Source organism: Protopterus annectens, chromosome 7.part0, assembly GCF_019279795.1.
Source record: "Protopterus annectens isolate FY-2018-M chromosome 7.part0, PAN1.0, whole genome shotgun sequence".
Taxonomy (NCBI): Eukaryota; Metazoa; Chordata; order Ceratodontiformes; family Protopteridae; genus Protopterus; species Protopterus annectens.
Window position 1 is genome coordinate 1,093,568,497 of NC_056739.1, and position 22,141 is coordinate 1,093,590,637.

Genomic DNA, 22,141 nt, shown 5'->3' on the forward strand with positions numbered 1-22,141 from the left:
GCCAGAATTCCAAAGTCTAGGTCTGGCGTCGGTTGCTATCGCCTCTTCCCTGACGTCAGTGCGCCAGGGGTATAAAAAATGCAGCCGACGCCATTTTCTTCAGTTTTTCTTGCCCCAGATGTCAGGTGCCCCCAAATTGGTAGGTTGAAAAATATGCCAATAAAAATGCATGCACAAAAATAACATTTCCTTCATCTACAAGCAAATACACCAAAAAGGTTGTATAGGATAGAGACGTGCAGATAAGTCCCAGCAAAGAAAAGGGGGGTGGTGGGTGGGTAACCTGGACTGCAACAGTGAATACACTCGAACATCTACATTTATGGTAGGTACACAACTGTACTATGTTCATCGTGTTTCACTGTTGCAGTCATTACTCTTGGGTTGAATCCCAAAGCTCAGGATGGGTGGCTGGGTTAAATAGGATTAGGAGAGGCTATGAGGCCCTACAGAACTGCAGTGGCAAAGCCTGCTCTGGACTTAGAGTAAAGAGGTAAGTGGTAGTGCTTTGTGAAGGTGTGCACTGAACTCCAAGTTGCAGCCTCTAAGAGATCTTTGGTTGGTACTCCTCCGAGGAAGGCTGCTGAAGTGGCTGCTGCTCTGGTGGAATGAGGCCTAATGCCCTTAGGCACTGAGTTGCCATGTTGAAAATAGAAACGGATGCAATGGCCTCTCCATTTAGAAATAGTCTGTTTTGAGATATCCTTGTGATCCTGCAGCACATGACACAAAGTTGCTCAGTCTTTCTGAAAGCTTTAGTTCTGTCCAAGTAGAATCTTAACTGCCTGTGTATGTCCAAAGAATGCAGAATTTTCTCACCCTTGTTCTGTGGATTTGGATAAAAGGTAGGCAAGTGAATGGTTTGGTTGAGGGCCACACTGGACACCACCTTAGGCATAAATGTAGGGTTTGTCCTCAGAGAAACTCTGTCTGGATGAAAATTGATGAAAGGTTCCACAGCCATGAGCGCTTGTAACTCCGAGACTCGCCTTGCAGAGGTTATTGCTAGGAGCAGAGCTGTTTTCAAGGATAAGAATTTTATATCTGTTGTTGGTGCTGGCTTGAAAGGAGGCAGTGTGAGTTTTTCCAAAACATAATTGGGGTCCCAGGCAGGAATTGGTGCTCTTCTTGGAGGCCTAATGTTTTTGGCCCCTCTGAGGTACTGCCTTACTAAAGGATGAGAAAAGATAGGTGGTTCCCTATTGTAATGGGCTGAAATGGCAGAGGCATGAATCTTAATGGATGAGAAAGAAAGGCCTTTGTTTAGCATCTCAGTTAGGTATTGTAAAATCTGAGGGATATTTGGTACACACGTGTCAATGCCCTGTTCCTGGTTCCAAGCACAGAATCTCTTCCATTTTTCTGCATAAGATTTTCTGGTACTGGGCCTCCAAGATAACATCCATAACAGCTTTTGAAAGAGGAGTGTTCTGAATGGCTACATTATCCGCCATGCTGCCAGATTTAAAGTCCTGAGTTGGCTGTGCAGGATCTGATTGTTTTGTTGGGTCAGCAAGTGAGAAGTTTGAGGCAATATCCATGCTGGACCTTGAGACGAGCTCTTTAGGATTGGGTACCAGTGCTGGCATGGCCAGTCTGGTGCAATCAGTATAATTTTTGGCTTCTCTTGTCTGACCTTTAGGAGTACCCTGGGAAGGAGAGGCTGCAGGATCTGATTGTTTTGTTGGGTCAGCAAGTGAGAAGTTTGAGGCAATATCCATGCTGGACCTTGAGACGAGCTCTTTAGGATTGGGTACCAGTGCTGGCATGGCCAGTCTGGTGCAATCAGTATAATTTTTGGCTTCTCTTGTCTGACCTTTAGGAGTACCCTGGGAAGGAGAGGCAGTGGGGGAAAAGCATATAGTGTTAGATCTTTCCAGCTGAAGGATAGGGCGTCCACTTTCCATGCTTGCTTGTGATAAATCCTTGTGCAAAATCTCTGCAATTGGCAGATGTGAGGGGAGGCAAACAGATCTATGTCTGGGCATCCCTATTTCCTTATTATCATGCTGAAGACTTGTGGATCCAGTTTCCATTCGTGGAGATCCATGAGGCTTCTGCTTAGTTCGTCTGCTAGAGTATTTGTTTTTCCTGACAGGAATTGTGCTTGCAGGTGAACTTGAAAGGCCATTGGCAAAGGCTCTTGCCACCCACATAGTGCCTTTTTTAGGCAAGGCTCAAAAGACAAACCCACCTCCATAGACAACACAATGAATAAGAAACTAAGGGTAATACTGCTAAACACCAGACGTCTAAACCTCAAGATGCATGCACTCGAAGCCCTCCTCAGTATGGAGAACATCTATATCTGTGCAGTGACAGAAATCTGGTTCAAGGCTCGAGAGAGCACACCAGCACTACCAGGTTATACCTCATATTATGCTTTTCGGCCCCAAAACTCAGACCGATCCACAAAAAGAGGGGGAGTACCCATATTTATCAAAGATACCCACATCTCCAGGTTAGTGGTGCTGCACGAAGCATCGGAGACCATCCATATGCAACTAACAGTGGGCAAAACTGCTTTTCAGTTTGTAGCATGTTACAGACCACCCTCTCAAGATCAGGAATCCCACTCGGCTTTCCTGAGAACACTGGAGAATATGAAGATCTCTCCAAACACCATTATATTGGGTGACTTCAACTACCCAAACATAGACTGGGAGCATTACTCAAGCCCCAACACCCTAGCCCAAAGGTTCCTAGAATTTATAAACTCAAATGCTATGGAACAACAGGTCACCACTCCCACAAGAGGGGAAAACATACTTGACCTAATCATCACCAACATGGGGACTCTATGCTCATACCAGAGGTATACCCCTCATTGGTAAGATCGGACCATAAATTAATCTCACTGGATATCCACATCCCGACCCCACCCCCAGCCCAGAAAACCACAGTGAAAAACTTCTCAAAAGCGAACTTCACACTTCTCAAACCGAGGTGGAATCCTTCAAGGCCCCCAGGCAAGTGGAAACTACGACCCAAACTGCAGAATCCTATATAAACGCATTCTATGGACACCTCCAGGACTGCATGGATCATGCTATCCCAAACAAAACCAAGACCAAATCTTCCAAAGGCAGGCGTCCAGTCTGGTGGACCCCAGCCATAAATAAGCTGTACAACAGGAGGAGGAAGCTACTACATGACAGAGCAAAATCCCTAAAAGGGAAGGATTCTCTGATCAGTACTAGCAAAAAACTACGATCCCTCATAAAATCCTCCAAGGCCAGCTTCGAGAGAAAAACTGCACAGGAAACTAAAGATAATCACAAGGCCCTCTTCAGTTATGTTAGGAACCTAGGATGCAACTCCCAGATATGCTGAGTTGATCCAAAATGACAAAAAATACACGTAACCTACAGACATTGCCAACATCCTGGCAGACAGGTTCAGTGCAAACTCCCCCCCCTCCCCTAAAAGAGCAAATATCTATCCCAGCAGAGTACTGCCTCCCTAACATCTCAGATGCTCAGGTGAAAGCCGCCCTCTCCAAAGCAAAAACACAGCATTAATGGGAACAGACGGTGTCCCGGGTTGCGTCCTACATGAACTCCAAAAAGAACTAAACCCTCACGTAAAGCTGCTGTACAATCTCAGCCTTACTACAGGATATGTGCCCAAAGAATGGCGTACAGCAACAGTGGTCCCACTCCACAAAGGTGGTGCTTCTACGGACCCCGGAAACCATCGCCCCATAAGCCTGACTAGCCTAGTCTGCAAAGCTATGGAGAAGATCATCATGTAACTCATAAACAAAGACATTGGAGACCTACAGACACTAGATCCTACCCAATTCGGCTTTAAGGGCAGATCCTGCCTCTTGAACCTGGTCGACTTCTTTGAGACAGTCAACCAGGGCCATAGATGAAGGGAAGGTAGTCCACACAGCCTACCTGGATCTCGCAAAAGCATTCGACACAATACCCCACTCTGGCATCATAGATAAACTATCCAGCTTAAATATAAACCCCTATGTCACTAGATGGGTTGCAAACTGGCTCAAAGACAGAACCCACAGTCTCAGAATTGCTGGAGCCATGTCAGACTCAAAACCAGTTACAAGTGGCGTCCCACAAGGCTCAGTCCTGGGACCTCTCTTGTTCGGTATATATTTCTCTGAGGTACAGGCTAACACAGGAGGACTGTGGCTGACCAAGTTCGCAGATGACTGCAAACTGGGCGCCATAATCGCCTCTCCAGCTGACACGAGCATCCTTCAAAAGGGTCTCACAGAGACGGATAACTGGTGCCAGAGCCATGGCCTAAAGCTAAACACCAAAAAATGTATAGTCATACCCTTTGACAAAAATAAAGTGCCCACAAATTACCACGTAGGTGGTAACCCATTAAGTATGGAGGAAGTAATTAGGGACCTGGGGACCCAAGTCGATAGTAATCTTTCCTTCGACAACCCCTTATCATGAAAGGTTTCACATCTAGATCAAGAGAGGTCATCGTGCCCCTTTATTCATCCCTCATCAGGCCCATAATAGAATACAATGCCCCATTTGGGATGTACCTTACCAGACACCTGCAGCAACTAGAAAGACCCCAAAAGTACCTCACAAAGAGGATCAAGGGACTCAAACAGATGCCATATGCTGCTCGGTTAAAGAAACTCCAGCTCTACTCAGGTGCATACCGCCTACTTAGCTTTATACGTCAGGCATAGATCGCCTCTATGTCCAACCCGGAATTAATGGACATGCTCCACCTCAGAAAATCCAAATCCCTTAGAGCTACACGCGCGAGGGACTTAAACCTCAGAACAGAAATAAATAGGACATGCTGGAGGGACAGATTCATAACCCAGAGGCTCCCTTCGCTCTGGAATAAAATCCCAGTACATGTTAGGCAGAGCCCCTCACTGGCTCTCTTCAAGAGGAATCTTGACGAGTGGATGGGAGATCGTAGGTTTACCCCGGGAATTACTTTTCTGTCACTACTAGACAGAGGCACAGTAAACTAACCTTAAAAAGGGCACAGTAAACAATTCAAGGGTGGCGAAAGCCAAACACACTCTGGCTAAGCTTGTAAATGCCCTAGGGCAGATAGCCTAGTATGAACCTATGAACCAATGCTGTGTCCCATAAGGTCATTGCTCGTTTGCAGAAGGGGTAAGAATGTGTACCTCCCTGCTTGTTTATGTACCACATGACCGTCGTGTTGTCTGTCTTTATCAGTAACTGTCCTGGATGAAGCAGGTCCTTGAAGGCTGTCAGGGCATTTTGAACAACTAGCATCTCTTTTTGGTTGATGTGAAGATGCATCTGGTTTGCAGGCCATGTGCCCTGAATACATTTTCCTGCCATATGGGCCCCCAGGCATAATCTGATGTATCCGTTGTCAGTGTCTGTCTGGCTGTGGGTAAACTGAATGGCAGACCCTTGTGGTGACAGGCTTCTGCCCACCATCGAAACTCCTGTTGCAGGCAGGGAATGAGTGCAATTACGGTCTCCAGGCTGTGGCAATGCTGAGTCCAAACACTTTTTAGATACCATTGTGGTTTCCTCATATGCAGTCTGGCATATGGAATTAGAATGCAGGATGCCATGAAACCCAAGGCCTGCAGGATTTTCCTTGCAGATAAGTGGGTTTTTGTTGCCAATTTCTTGTAGTAAGTAGTCAGTTGCTTTTGTTAGTCTGGCATGAGATAAGCCATCTGGGCAGTTGTATTTACGCTTGCACCCAGGAATATTATCTCTTGAGAGGGCACTAGTTTTGATTTCTTTTCGTTTACTGTGTACCCTAGGCCAATTAGTAATCTTTTTACAAACGCCAGATGCTTTAGAAGAATGTCTTTGTTCTCTGCTTGAATTAGGCAGTCGTCCAAGTAGGGATATATTTGAATTCCTTTTTGTCTGCAAAACACAATTACTGGTGCCAGGCATTTTGTAAAGACCCTGGGCGCAGTAGATAAGCCAAAGGGCAGTGCAGAGAATTGGTAATGCATTGAGCCAGCTATGAATCGGAGGTATCTTCTGCAAGACTTGCATCTTCCCTGTTCTATGCATCTGCCATATATACCAATCTATCTAAACATAATCTTTCCAAGCTGGAAATGAGCTATAATAACATCACTAGATTTTCCACTGGCTTCCCTTATAGAACCCACCACTGTTGCAACCTGCAACAACTCAGTTGGTTAGAACTACAGAACCAACTACAATATCATAGGTTCATAGGTTCATACTAGGCTATCTGCCCAAGGGCATTTATAAGCCTAGCCCATAGTTATGTGGCTTTCGCCACCCCTTTAGTTTGAATAAAAACTATGCCTATCATTTTTCTGTGCCTCTATAATCAACTTCTGATTGCTCAAAAAATTCTCCACCACCCTAACACCCCTATCCTTTCTAATCTGATCTCCCCATACACAAATCTTACAACACTACGCTCAGCTAACAAGTTACACATTGCCAACAATATATCAAATAACAAAGCAGGAGATTCACTCTTTTCAATGTGGTTGGTAGAATCTGGAACAAGCTTCCTGACACACTCACTTCTCTCTCCTCTACACAACTCTTTAAGAAACACCTCAGATATTACCCAAAAGGACAATGGCTTTGTCCCTGCTCTAAGTCTGATTAAAACATACTTTTACTTTTTCACCCCCTCCTCTCATGCTTTTTAACTAACCCCTCCCCTGTGAGTCACTGACTTTTGACTACCAACCCCTTTTTTACCTGCTCTTTCTCCTGCCTTGTCGCCACTTTATTTTTTTTCTCTTATTCTTTTTTCTTTTCTTTCCCTTACTTTGTGATTTTTTGATTTAAGTTTCTTGTCTCTCAAATGAATGTTGATGCTTAATTATGTTAACGGTTGCATGATTGTATTTGCAACTCCTCTGTAGAATTTAAAATATGATTATGCTATATCTACTCTAATGTCTCTGTACAGTCTTCATAATACTAACTTCTGTACTTGTTATGCTGTATAATTGTAGCTAGTCTTTTTTGCTAAGTTTTTAATACCTTAATGAATTTGTACATGGAGCTTTTCTCCCCGGGCCTCTGCTGAAAATGGATATGTATCCAGCTAGACTAGCCCGGTCAACAAAAATAAATAAATAAGATAAATAAATAAAATAAAAAAAGATTGTTTGATTGGGACATGCAGGTATGCCTCTTAGGTCCAAAGTTACGAGCCAAGCCTTCTTGCCCAGCATGGGCAGTAGCTGCTGCAGAGTCAACATCTTGAATTTTGGAACTTCCAGAAACGTATTTAGTATAGACAGGTCCAGTATTGGTCTCCAGGTTTTGTCCTTTCTGGGCACTAGGAAAAGTCTGGAGTAAAATCCTTGCCCCTGCTCTTGTTGTGGTACTAGCTGAATAGCTTTTTAGTTGAAGACTTCGGTTCTGAAACTCAAAAACAAAAATTTCATGAGTCGGCCGACCGGCACTTGCAAACTGCTTCTGCTTCGGGCACCGCACGGCAAGAAAGACTGATGTAATGGTGTTGGCTGCATGTTTTATATCCGACGACCTGACATCATGGAAGGGACAGCAACTGACGCAGGACCCAAGACTTTGTTAATCAGGCCGACTGAGGGCAACCTGCCAGCAGATTACCTAAATGTAATGACTGCAACAGTGAAACACCAAGAACATCTGCAAAAATATGACTGAAATGAAGACATGGCTGGCCAAGTATCAGACTGCTCAAGAAGAGCCATTTCAAAAACTTGTAGAATTAAAGGACAGAGCACACAGTAAAAATAAAGATCTGAAGTAGTTTACTTCGTTTGGTCTTCAACCTGTGGGTTACGGATCCGAGCCAGCAATTTTTGCTAGCATCAGCTCCGGGCTCCAAACTCCTCCCCTTACCCATAATACACCTTCACTGCCTTTCATCCCCAGATCTCGTTTGCCACAAATTGCTTCAGCATTGTGTCTGAGCTCCAACTAGCAATGGGTTTAAAGGTTTAAAACCTTTTGTGAGTAGATCATTTTTCTAAATTTCTCTCAGTGTTAGTGTAGGTCCCCTTTCTCCTCCCTTCACTTGGTGCATCGAGTGTTAGTGTTTTTTAGGTTTGTTCTGTGGTGTAGGTAGTAGCTCCCCCCCCCAGTGTTTTCTGTAGACCAGTGTGATGAGTGGGTGTGTGTGTGTGTGTGTGTGTTAGTTCTTTAGAAAGAACTTGCCTGTCTTTTTTTCCTAAGGCTATTTTTCAAATATTTACAATGGCTGAAAAGCTTGTTTTCAAGCGCTGCACAGAGAGTATGGCCATAAGCTATCCCCAGCGGATGGCCACACTCGTGTTTTGTGCTTGGGTTTGGCCCACCTGAGTGTGTATTGTAGCATTTGTGTAGGCTTCAACCCCCACGCCCTAAAGGATAGGAAGGCCAACGTGGCCCTCAAAGGTCTTCTTCCTCCTTCGGACTGTTTCCTCGTCTCCGGCTTCAGTCACAGTGGCTGCTGTTGCTGCCTCTCCTCCCTCCCAGGCTGGGACTCAACCTCCTGTACCAAAGCCTGTGGTAGCGGAGCAGAAGAGAGGTACAGAAAAGGAGAGAAAGTAGGACTGCCCTCGGCTCCAATCTCAGAGGTTCTCCCCGGAGCCGGAGGAGACACGTCCAGGCTCTCGAGCCTTGGTGCCCCGACCCGCCAGGTCGGAGTCCTTGGCCTTGTCATGGTCCACCCGCTCCTTGTCAGATATGGATCTGGATAAGATGAGGTGATTTATCTGTACGCAGATCCAGATGGGGGTCTTGCCAGCCCCCCCTCCCTCTGGAGGGGGGAGCTGGCTTCCTTTCTTTCAACCCATTTCTCCTTCTCCGATCGGACCTTCGGGTTTGGATTACTCTGATCAGAGGTTGGCTTTGGTCAGGGGGTTGGCACAGACAGTACCTGCTTCCTCGACACCGACAGCTGTCTGGAGATTTTTGGATCTGACCAGCTCGGATCCGAGCCGCTCTCGGAGCTGGCGCTTGGGTGTCTGATCCAAGGGAGTGAAACCTTTTTCATCGGCTCTGACTTTGTTGGGCCAGGTTCCCTCCCTCGAAGTTTCATCCACCTTGAGCCTGGCTGAGATTCTCACATCGGATCCAGGGAGACAGACCTCCTTATTGGTTTCTCAGGAGGTTCGCTCTCCTTCGGCATTCAATGTGGTGGAAAGGGTGCTCTGTCTGATCAAGACCCCTGACCACTCCCTCGGCTCTGTCTACGGTCCCCATCGTCCTACCAGAGGGACAGCCTGTGCTTGAAGAGCCCCAGATGGTTCCTCCCCAAGGAACAAATGGCTTGTGAGCGCCCACCGGAGAGGTGCCTCGCAAGCATACATGCAAGAGGAGGCACTTGGACTCCCCAGAGTCCCTCACCGAGGACATGGACTTAAATGATGAAGAGGGTTCCCCCCCAAGGTCACCTCCCGAGGATGTCTCCTTTGGAGACATCCTGGAGATCCTGCGCCAGCGGGGAGGTTAGTCTGCCCCCAAACCACCTTCTTAGGAGTCTGTGTTCCTGGAGACTTTCGGCACGGGCCAGTCTACTTCCTGGGCACCCCCTCCCATGGATCCTTTAGTGGATTTGGTCACCTCGTGGGCATGGAAGGAACCAGACACCATGGAACCTATCCCAAAGCAACCTGATAAAATCCTAAGCCCCCCCATAGATAGGCCATCTTGGAATAAGGGCTCCCCCATGGATGCCATGGTGGTAGTAGCAGCCACTATGGAGGAACTTGCCCAGGAGAGTTCCTTGGTCCACCCTCCTGACAGAGTCACGGATGATGGACCGTCTAGGGAAGCGGGTGTACGCTTCAGCTATGTTTTTGATCAGGGCACTGAATTACTTGGCCCATGTCACCAGACTCCAACACGACCTAGTAAAGGAGCTGGAGCAGTCTCCCCCCAAGTCCATGTCGCAGGAGGACAAGGCTTTGTTCTCCACGAGGATGGCCACTTTAAAAGCAGTATCTAACATGTCCATACGACTCCTCTCCCATGAGATGGAAGGAGCGGATAGGGTGGCTGGGTCCGGCGTGTCCATGAGGCTTACACCTGGCTCAGGTTATGTCAATTTTCCGAACCCTTCAAGGCAGTGTTTGCCAATGCCCCTTATGACGGCTCTACACTCTTTGGTAAGACTGTCAAGTAGACATTAGTCCAGAGTGAGAAGAATGGGAAGACACTGTCTGCCATCGGGATCTACTTCTCTAACCCTCAAAGGTCCTTTTCCCGGAACCAGAGAGGGTAAAAGAAGATGTGGTTCCGGAAGTCACAGTATTTCCGTGACACTCAGGGCTCTTCTTATACCAGAGGCAGAGGGGGACAGAATGGATGCCGGCCCAGAGGCACAGGGGGTCCGCGGAACTTCGGGTCTCGAGAACCTTTCTCGGACAGACCCAGGCAGCAACCCTGAGGGGTTGCTCGACTGCTCTACTCTGGAGGCAGTCTGGGACAATTGTCCTTGCACCCAATGGCATGGGAGTCCATAACAGACCACTGGGTGCTTCAAATCATATCCAGAGGATACTCTATCCCCTTCATGGGTTTCTCCCACAGACCTCCCAGACATACCACCCACTCAAAGGGAGGCAGCAGCACAGGACATTTCCAAGCTGCTAGAAAAATGAGCCATCGAAACCATCCCCCCAGATCAGTTCAGATTGGGCTTCTACTCCAGGTTCTTTTTGGTGCCAAAGAAAATGGGGGACTTGGTTCTGGGCAGAGAGGTCCAGAATGGGCCTATCAGTTGCCAAAGAGAAGTTCTGGATGGTCACGTAACAGTCCATCATGCCATACCTGCATGTGCTCATTAGACCTCCAGGATGCTTACTATCACATAAAAATGCACAGAAGCTCCAGGAGGTTCCTCCGCTTTTGGCTAGGAGTCAATCATTACCAATTTCGAGCCATACCCTTTGGTCTGACCACAGCCCCCAGGGTGTTTACCAAAGTGATGGCGGTTGTAGCAGCTCACATGAGGCTTCAGGGGATTCAGGTCTATCCGTACCTGGACGATTGGCTCCTCACTGCTCCCACCAGGCGTCTACTTTCCCAAACCAGGGATTATTTCCTGACACTTGCCCTGTGTTTGGGGATCACAATCAACACATCCAAATCTCTCCTACATCCTGCACAGGTGATAAGACTACATTGGTGCTAGGATAGATGCTCTTCAGTGCAAAATATTCCTGACCTCAGAGAGAGTTCAAAACCTGAGGATGCATGTCTCCCTGATCTACCGTTCTCATCTTCCAATAGTGGAATCAGTGTTGAGGGCCCTAGGCTCGATGGCGGTGACCACAACTCTTCTCCCATGTGCTCGATTACACATGAGGATTCTACAATGGACTCTAGCTGTACAATGGTCCCTATTGGAACTGCCATTGACATATCCAATTCCACTCAGTAGAGTCTGTCAGTCGTCCCTCATATGGTGGATGAGCTCTCCGGAAATTTTGGAGGGGTGACCCTTTGTTCCAACCCCGGCCCAAACCACAGTGAGCATGGATGCCTCCCAACTCGGGTGGGTGGGGCATTGTTCAGGCAGGACAGTCCAAGGCCTGTGGTCCCCCATAGAGACCAGCTTGCATATAAATGTCCTAGAGATGAGGGCAGTCCTCCTAGCATTGCAGGCCCTTCATGCCTTTCTTTCTCTGGGGACGATTGCTATTCAGTCAAACAACTTGTCAGTGGTCTGGTATATCAACAAACAAGGAGGGACCAGATCTTACCCCCTTTGTCGCAAGGCCATAAGAGTGTGGGAATGGGTGATCTCCACCAATCATTTTCTCATTGCAACGCACATTCCGGGATGGTCCAACATCCTAGCGGACAGGCTAAGTTGGACCATTCTGATGCCTTACAAGTGGTCTCCGAATCTGTCAGTAGCAGAACAGATCTTCAGCGAGTGGGGTCAATCTTGTTGCGACCTCTTTGCATCTCCTTCCAACACGAAGTGCAGCAAGTTTTTCGCTCCGAACCCCCTGCCGGGGGAGTCCACCAGAGACGCTCTAGTTCATACTTAGCCTCCCGGTCTTCTGTATGCTTACCTGCCAGTACCTCTCATTCCAAGGTTTCTACAGAAAGCTCGTCGACTTGGGAACAAAGTGATCCTCATTGCCCCTTTCTGGCCTCGCCAGGCATGGTTTCCCTTCCTTTGTTCTCACCTTCTGGCTCCACCTTGGGATCCTAGATCTCATTCAGGATTTAAATTTCACACCCTTCAGGAGTGCCTCATCCGAGTCTGGACAGCTTAAAACTCACAGCTTGGCTACTCCATTTCCCAGGATTGCTAGGACTCCCGGGCTATCCTCCTCAGTTAGATCCATTTTGGTAGCTGCTCATAAGTCTTTGACCAGGAAGGTTTATCGCAGCAAGTGGAAACATTTTTCTTTCTGGGCCTCTCAAAGGAATTTAGACCTTTTCACGGCTCCTATTTCAGTCATTCTTGATTTTCTAGCTGATATTTTTCAACACGGAGCTAGTTCTTCTACTGTCAAAGTTCAGTTGGCTGTCATTTCTTATTTTCATGTGGGCGAGAATTCTGCCTCTTTAGCCTCTTCCAGACTTTGTAAACCCTTTATCAAAGGCACCTTTTTGTTACCCCCCCCCCCCGGTCAAAGATCCTGTTCCCCCGTGGGACCTTACTATGGTTCTTCAAGCTTTGGTCGCTCCGCCTTTCGAGCCTGCCACAACTGCAGATCTAAAATTTTTACCTTGGAAAACAGCTTTTCTGGTGGCTATTACCTCTGCAAGAAGGGTTTCAGATTTACAGGCCTTGTCCATCAAAATTCCGTACATGATTTTTCACAAAGATAGGGTTTCCCTTTGAACCAATCCAGCCTTTCTTCCCAAGGTGGCATCACCAGTCAATATCAATCAGACTATCAATTTGCCTGTGTTTTTTTCTAATTTTACGAACAAGATGGAATACAAACTCCACATGTTGGATGTTCATAGACAGTTACGATTCTATTTACACAGGACAAAAAATTTCCTTAAATCTGATCAATTGTTTGTATCCTTCTATAAACCCTTTTTGGGAAACCTATCTCCAAGGTCACTATAGCTAGATGGACTTCTTCATGCATCCTGCAGGTCTATAAGGACAGAGGCAGGTCTCCTCCAGGTCAGTTGAAAGCTCATTCCACTGGGTACAGGGCTATGTCTGCCGCCTTTTGGTCTAGAGTGTTTTTGGATGATATTTGTTCTGCAGCTACTTGATCCTCATATCATACGTTTATTTCTCATTACAAATTGGATTTAACTTCCAGAAGGAGAGCATCCTTTGGCTATGCGGTGCTCCAGAATATCCTTCCATGAGGGGCCCAGGAGTTTAGTAGCTGAGGACTCCGTCCCACAGGTTGAAGACTAAATGAAGTAAACTTCTTCAGATAAAGTTATGTACTTACCAGAAAATTCCATCTGAGTAGTTGTACTTCATTTGTCTTCAACCATCCCTTCCTCCTTCCCCTGGACCTTGGCGCATGATCAGCCTACGGATTGTAGTATGGGTTACAAGTAAATCTTTCAGGTCGGGTTCTCGGTATAAGTTCAGCAAACTCGATCTGGGGAAGGAAGGCAGTGGAGGTGTATTATGGGTAATGGGAGGAGCTTGGAGCTGATGCTAGCAAAAGTTGCCAGCTCGGATACAATACGGATCCATAACCCACAGGTTGAAGACAAATGAAGTACAACTACTCAGATGGAAAGTTACGGTGAGTACATAACTTCTTTTTATGTACTGACCATAACTATGCATCTGTGGTGTCCACTTTCATTCAACAACTGGGTCTCTGATCCGACTTGGCCACATTTACTACTCTTGAACTCCTCCCTCTCCACATAATGCCCAGGTCAACCTGCGATACCTCACAGTTTGCTGCCTTACAAGCCATAGATAGAACAAACCTTAGGTCAGGACAAAAATAAGGTTAAGTACTAGATCAAAACTGGAATGGAGGTTTCACAACAACCATAAAGTCACTCCAGGAGATAAGTGGAAGGAGGATGGAGGGTGGCGAGTTAAGGAAGAATGAAAATGGACAACACAAATGCACAAGTGTCGTGAGTACACAAGTTTAATATCAGAGGTTGTCCTTATCATTCATTCCTCAAAAAAGAGTCCCCAGCTACATGAACCTTGGGTGGCCCTCATAGAAGGATATCTCAGAGTACTGCAGAACCAAAGGCAGCCCTGTTTCTGGAAGTCAAATCCAATTTGCAATGATCAATAAAGTTATGAGCATTCGACCAGGTAGCTGCTGCACAAATGTCATCAACAGAAGCTCTAGACCAGAAAGCTGATAGCCATGGACCTGGTAGAGTGTGCATTAGGGGACCTGGATAAGGACAGACCTAGTTGACTGTAAACAAAGGAAATGCAATCAATCAAGTTAGCTATTTAGCTATGGCAATTTTAGAAACTGGTGAACCCAATTTGTTTGGGGAGAAAGAGAAACCATTGTTCTGACTTTCTGAAATCATTTGTTCTATGGAGGTAAAAACAGAGTTGTCTATGTACATCCAAAAGATGAACCATGTATTCACCTTTTCTTTAGCAAAGCTGGGGAGGATAACAGGCAAATTAATGGCTTGATTAATATCCATCTCTGAGGCTACTTTAGGCAAGGACAGACTGGTCCACAATGTAACCTTGTCTTTGTGAAACGTGAGATAATGAGATTTGTTGGGCAGGCTTGGAAGGGCCTCAGAGCCATTAGCCTAGTAACCTCCTATGATCCTATATGGAAGATATACAGCCTGGACTTCAAAGACTCATTTCACAGATGTAATGGCCACTAGAAAAGCAGTTTTCCAGGATAAAGACTTTAAATTTTATTTAGCTTATTTAAACAGACTAAGTTACACCTTGTAGTACAACTGTCAAATCCCAGGGTGGGGTGGGGTCCTTCATTGGAGGCCTAAACAAAAAGGTACTTCAAAATTGTGCAAGGCTTTTCTTAAAGAAGCTAATGAAGAAGCATTTTCACCTGAATGGAAATTAGATATTGCTGCCAACTGCACTTTGATAGAACAAAAATTAGCTCCTTCTTGAAAAATGCATAAAAGAAGAAATCCTGGACAAAAGCATGTTTAAGTTAATGGCCAGTAATATTGGGTTTTCAAAGTTGGGGATGGGGTGTAAAAGTGCACAGATTATAATATATGTAGAGTTCAGAGGTTTTCTTTTACTTTTGCACAGATGAATGTCTGGATTAATGCCACTGGCTTAATCTAATAAGTTTCTTTTGTGTAAGCAAGTGAGCTTTTAAAATAGTAAATAAAAGTTCAGTGAGAAGTTGAAGGCAGCTATGGATTCGGTTATGTTTCCATGGAAACAAGTTGACTACAGGTGAGGGCAATAAAATCAAGAGCTCCTGACATGATTTGCTGTGAGAAATGTAAAGGTACAAGGGCAAGCAACTTAGCAAAAATAAATTTTGAAACTATTATAAGTGAATAACAGCAGCTTTTATTGTATCTAAATACTTCAATGCATTTACTAGAACAGTGTATAAATTAGTTTTATTTAAAGACAGCTAGTGCACTTTTTCTTTAGGCTAAAAGTTTAATGTGTTGTGAAAGGACACAGCTGTTTTTCACATCTGGAAAGGGACTAAAGACAAGAACAGACAACAATTAATCTAAAGTAGGAGCACAGGTTGTAGCATGCACATTAGCATGGATAACCTTAATTTTAGGTTTGGTAATGACAATGGGTGCAGCTGTTGGGGACATTTTTTTTCTGTCAGGGGAGTTAAACATCATTAATTCAAGATGTACATAGTTTTGTGTTTGTTTTAAGTTAATAGATTCTGGTGGGTGTTTGGCTTTTTGTTTGATGGTGGTCATTAAAACAAAAAAGTCTTGTAAAATGTGACATAGGTTCAAATGGAGAGGACAAAAAACAACTGTACAATGGATCGACCCGACAAACATCAGTGGGTACATGTAATACAAAAACTGGAAAGGGACATTTAAAAAATCTACCATATGTAAGTAGACATTTTTTATCATAATGGCTACACTATAAATATTATTTTGGAATGCAAATGGCCTCATTGGTATAGACAAAGCGGTAAGAGCACTGAATTATATTAAGAAATGCAGAATGCAAATAGCATGCTACAGGAGATACATTTGGAAAGAAGTGAGCATGTGAATTTGATGAACATAAAATATTCCCAGATAGATATTCATCAGAATATCAGGGACAAAGGAAAAGGGGAGTACTTGCACTAATTGGTAGAGGAGTTCCCAACAGTGGTAGAAGAGTGAAAAAAAGATAATGTTAGATTTGTGGTAATAAGGGGCTACTGGCAAGGGAGGAGGATTACACTAGCATATATTTATATCGCACCCAATACTAATATTATGCAGCTTAAGAAACTGTTGGGAGAAATAATCAGCTTTCAGTGGGGAATATTCTTATAAATGGGGCTGGAACTTGGTATGCAACAGCAAGGAGGTATCTGGGGGACCAAAAAGGGAAAATATAACTAAAGAGGGTGGATTTCTGAAAACAATTATGAAAATATTTGGTATGGAAGATGTGAATTCAGCAGTAAGCACTCAGAGAATTTGCATAGGATTCCTCAAGGTACAATAACTGGGCTAGACTACACAGAAATTAGACTTCACAGGAACATGTGCATTTAACTGAAAGTTTCAACATACATCCAATTACCATTGCAGATCATGCACCAGTAACATCAAAGATAAAACTGCAGGGTACTGAGTACAAACAATTCACTGGTGCTTCCTCACCTACCTGCTAAAGATTGGAATTTAAAGAATGGGTACTGGAAATTATTTGAGAATTATCAGGGAAGTTAGACATTTCTTCAGAAATTATACGTTAGTGACTGGGACAAAATGAAAGTGGAGTTTAAAAATAGGGTAGAACTAAAATGAAAAACAGTTATGGTTAAGAAGTAACAGGAATTATTAGCAGGGTCCAACAACGGTTAAACTATTGCAGAGTAAGGGGACTCTCACAGAAGAGGAGGTGCAACTGAGTGCTAAAGAGAAAATAAGGGAGTATCTGCATAACCTGCAAGAGTTTAGAAAGACTGCTGTTAAGCAAATTTTTTTTTTTGATAATAGCTCCAGAGCACAAAACCTTCAGCACAATGATTTAGGGTCGTTGCCAAAATTAGGGAGCCTGTAACAGGAAAAATTACCAGAGATCATCTAGGAGGTATTAAAGATATTTCAGAAAATTTAAGAAAAGTTGTATAAAGCAGAGACATGTGGAAATCAAGAAAAAGGACAAATGGAAATATTTATGGAAGACTTAAGCATGCCAAGGTTAGAGGTAGGTGATTATCAGCAATTAAGTGTCAAGATCAGAGGAGATGAGAAAGACGGTGACTTCTGCAGGAAAGTCACCAACAATAGAGAATATTCATGTGGATGTTTGGAAGCTAAGAGGGAAGAAAGTGAAAGATCTGGAAGGTTTTGTTTTAAAAAGGAAGGAAAGCACCAATATCCTAGACAAAAGCTGTGGTGGCTGTAATACCTGAAGACCCATCAGACCCAGCTTCACATAGGCCCGTTTCAATTTTAAACCTTGATTAGTTTAGGTCTACAATACCTAAAGGAATGGCAAAGGTGTTGCTAGAATTGACAAATATGGATCAATGTAGCTTTGTGGAGGGGAGGCAAACATTTGACAACACTAACAGAACAATGATAATCCAGAGTAAAGCAGAATGCAAGAAAATACCACTGTTGGTTGGTCTTGATGCAGAGAAAGCATCCGACAGAGTAAGCTGGGATTTCGAGTATAGCAATGGAAGCATTTGCATTCCCTGATACAATAAGGTTAATTGGGAGGATATATGAGGGATCGGAGGCAAAAATTAAAGTGGGAGGTTTCCTCTCTGATAAGTCTGTGTATGAACACAGAAACTAGGCAGGGGTGTCCTCTTTCCCTTATTTCTGTTATATTTAGAGTTACTGGCAAAGAAAAAGAAGTTATGTTCTTACCATAACGTTCCATGTGAGTTCATCTCGCCTTTGTTCTTACACGTGGGTCCGGAGCCGATCCATCGGTCGGCCGCTTTCCAAGCTCAAGATCTTTCAGTAGCTCGAGGCACAGTACCTATCCCATGATGCTCTCTGAATAACCCTCAGATCTAGTTTGCTGAATCCAGCAACAAAGGAACAGCCTAACATACCCTAAATGTCAATAAGTGTATATATATATATATATATATATATATATATATATATATATAAAAACATATATGTACAGTTAACCACAGGAAGAAAGCCTGGTAGAAGTAAAGGACAGTAGACAAACCAAACCAGACCTCCAGTCGTAACCGGTCTTCAAGAACCCGGAGAGGGATGGAGGGGGGGGGGAAATGTAATAACAAAGGCGAGATGAACAACTCACATGGAACGTTATGGTAAGAACATAACTTCTTTATGTGAAGTTGTTCAATCTCTCCGTTTGTTCTTACACGTAGGGAGCGTCTCAAGCACCCAAACCCTGGGTGGCTCACGGGAGTACATTCCTGAGAACAGTGGAACCAAAGGAAGCTCTGTCCCTGGAGGCCCTGTCCACTTTGTAATGAGTGATAAATGTATGTGGTTTTGACCACGTGGCGGCTGCACAAATGGTGTCCAAAGGCAAACTAGCTGTGTGAGCTACAGATGTGGATACCGCCCTAGTGGAATGAGCTTTCACCTTGTACTCCAATGTCCGATTAGTTGGAGTATACAAACTTTATGCAAACTGATAACAATTTAGACAAGGTAACTTTAGACACAGCTAGCCCTTTTTTTATCAGCGTAAGAGACAAAATGCAGTTAAAATTTTCTAAAATCCTTTGTTCTGTCCAAGTAAAATCTCAACTGTCTGTGGACATCAAGTTTATGTAGCATATACTCCATTTTATTAGAATGATGTCAGAAAAAAAAGTGGGCAACTCAATAGACTGATTCAGATTAGTCTCGGAGCAGACCTTCGGAAGTAAAGTGGGATTTGTCCTGAGAGACACTATCAGGAAAAAATACCAAGTAAGGGGGCCCAATAGAAAGAGCTTGAAGCTCAGAAACTCCTAAGAGCTGAAGTAATAGCCACCAAAAATAATGTTTTCCAAGATATGAACTTCAAGGGGCAAGAGGATGCAGGCTCAAAGGGGGGAAGCATCAGCTGAGATAATATTAAATTTAGGTTCCATGGTGCAACTGGTTGTCTGATGGGTGGCCTTAGGTGACGAGTCCCTTTCAGAAAGGCTTTACATAATCTGTGTGACATAAGATTAGATCCTTCAATTCCCAAGTGAAAATTAGATATAGCGGCCAACTGAACTCTAACAGTGGCCGCTGCAGCACCTTCCTGAAAAATCGTTGCAAGAAATTCCAGAACAATATCAAGAGGGGCAACATAGTGATCAATATCGCATTGAGAGGCCCAGTAAACAAAACGTTTCCATTTACTACTGTACAGTTTCAGAGTGGAGACTTTATGAGAGGAAACCAGAATATGTTGTACTTCGGAAGACAGATTATATGACCTGGCTAGGTTGGGAAGTGGAGCAGCCAAGCTGTCAGTTTGAGGGACTGAAGAGAGGGGTGAAGAACTCCTGATGAATGCTTCAGAAGGTCTGGCACTGGGTCCAGAAACCAAGGTTCGTCCAGTTGGTATTGATGAAGAAAGGGGAACCATATCTGCTGAGGCCAAAAAGGGGCCATCAGAATAACTGTCCTTCCAGAGCCCTTTGCTTTCAGCAAGAATCTAGGAATCAGTGGGGTTGGAGGAAAGGCATAAAGGAGACCCAAGGGCCAATCGTGCACAAGTGAATCCCTGGGACTGTCCCCCAGTGGAGGGTTCAGGGCAAAGTAGCTTCTGCATTTGGCATTCATCTGAGATGCAAAAAGGTCGCAGCAAAGCTGGCCCCATCTGTGGAATATCATTTCTGCCACATTTTGTTTGAGGGACCACTCGTGGGGTAACAAAATCGCTCTGCTCAGTTTGTCCGCTATCACGTTAAATGAGATATGCTGTGATGGTAATAAAGCAGATTTTTCAAAATTTATGTTTATTCCTAACAGAGAACAGAGATTGATCGTATGATCCCTGGACTGAATGAGTTGATGCCTGGTGGTGGCAGATGGGAGCCAGTCGTCCAGATACGGAAACACTCGGAATCCTAGACGCCTCAGGTGAGCCGTAACTACTGCCATACATTTGAACACTCTGGGGGCTGTAGTGAGACCAAAGGGAAGAGCTCGAAATTGGTAATGACTGGCCCCCAGACGGAAACGCAGGTGACCTCTGGATGGTCTGGCCATTTTGATGTGGTAGTATGCATCCTTGAGATCTAAAGAGCACATCCAATCGCCCGTTCCCAGGAACGGTAGTATCAACTGAAGCGTGGCCATCCGGAACTTCTCCTTCTTTACGAATGTATTGAGTTTGCTGAGGTCTAAGATGGGCCTCCAGTCCCCTGTTTTCTTTGGAACTAAAAAGAATCTGGAGTAAGTTCCGGATCCTATCTGGTCCACCAGGACTGGCTGGATGACTCTTTTTCTAGCAGGTTTTGAATTTCTGTGACTGCTTGATTCCTCAGACTGGGTGGAACATCTGGGATTCTTTTTGTGGGTAACGGGGGGGGGGGGTTCTACAAAGGGAATGAGGTAACCTCTGGTAACTAAGTTTTCTACCCAAGAATCTGAAGTAATTCCTAGCCAGGCATCTGGGTACAAAGCCAAGCAACCTCCGACTGCCTCCAGAGTAGGACAGTCAGGCCTCCTCTCAGGAGCGCTGATAGGGCTTGCAGGAAACTGCTCCCTGTCACCCTGGTTTTGCGGACCCCCTCTGCCGCCAAAGTGGCGTCTTCCATTATTGACCCCTCCTCTGCCCCTGAAGGGGGGGGGGGTCACTAAGTGTGTTCTGGAAAGCTCCTTGGGACTTCCAGAACCACATTTTTCCACCTCTTTGCCCTTTGGGGTATGGTCTAGTAGGGGTGGAAAAACTGACTCCTACGGCAGATAAGAGTCTTTCCTTCCTGCTCACACCTAGTGAGGGTCTCCTTGACTTTAGGCCCAAACAATGAAGACCCATCAAATGGGGTACTGACAAAGGAAGACTTGAAAGCTTCCACAAAGGAGCACAAGCACATCCAGGACTGTCTCCGCAGAGCAATCACTGAACCTGCTGCTCGACTCGATCCCTCGGCTGCATAAGAAATGAGCTGCATGGATGAGTTGACGACGGAATTAAGGGTAGAAACCTGAGCTGTAAACTTTTCCAAAATAGCCTCATCTGTGTTACCCTTTAGAGTATCTCAGAGTTCTTGAAGGAGAGCTCATTGAAGGCGAGTAAAATGGGTCAAGTAGTTAAGCAATCTCATAGCAAATGTCGCAGAGCTAAAAATGCGTTTCCCGTATCTGTCCATCGTCCTGGAATCCTTATTAGGAGGATGGACAATAGAAGTCTTCAACATTTCTTTCTTGGTGGCCACCGCCACCACCACGGCATCAACAGGGACTCCTTTAGTGAACGATTTCTCTTGAGGGGCAGTGATGAATTTATTGGGCCTCAGAGGGACTGGTTCCATGTGTCAGGGGACACCCACGCCCTTCAAGTGACCAGATCCTTTAGTTTGAAGGGCGGAGTAACCCAGGAGGTGGAGGGCCGAGGCCCAAAGACCTTCAGGAGCACCGACTTATCCTCAGTAGGGCGAATGGACTGCCAGTCACCCCTCTGCTTAAGTATTTCTAAGATGTCCACAAAGGAGACATCCTCCGAGGGGGACCATGGGGACCCTTTCGATTCCTCTAAGTCGGTGTCTGATGTCAAGGATTCCTGAGGGGAATCCAAATGCCTCCTCTTGCAGAGTCTCTTTCTGGGAACTTAAACAGTGGGGGCGGCTGGTGAAGTTTCAGTAGAGCAGGGTTCACCCAAAGGAGGCTCTGGGTCTCGTCGCTTAGTAGGTACTTTAGACGAAGAGGCAAAACTCGGCATCTTCAGGGAGGAAGAGAAGAGACCTGTAGTGTGGGTCTGAACAGACAACACCCTCCTCATGGCATCAAAGGCCCCAGAGTCTTGGCCAGAGGAGGCCACCGGTTCCCGAGGAAGATGAAGGCCTTGCAGGTGCTGAGGCTGAGGGCTCCGAACCAGAGGACGGAGCTGAGCTCACCTACGCCGAAGCCCCGAGAGAAAGTGT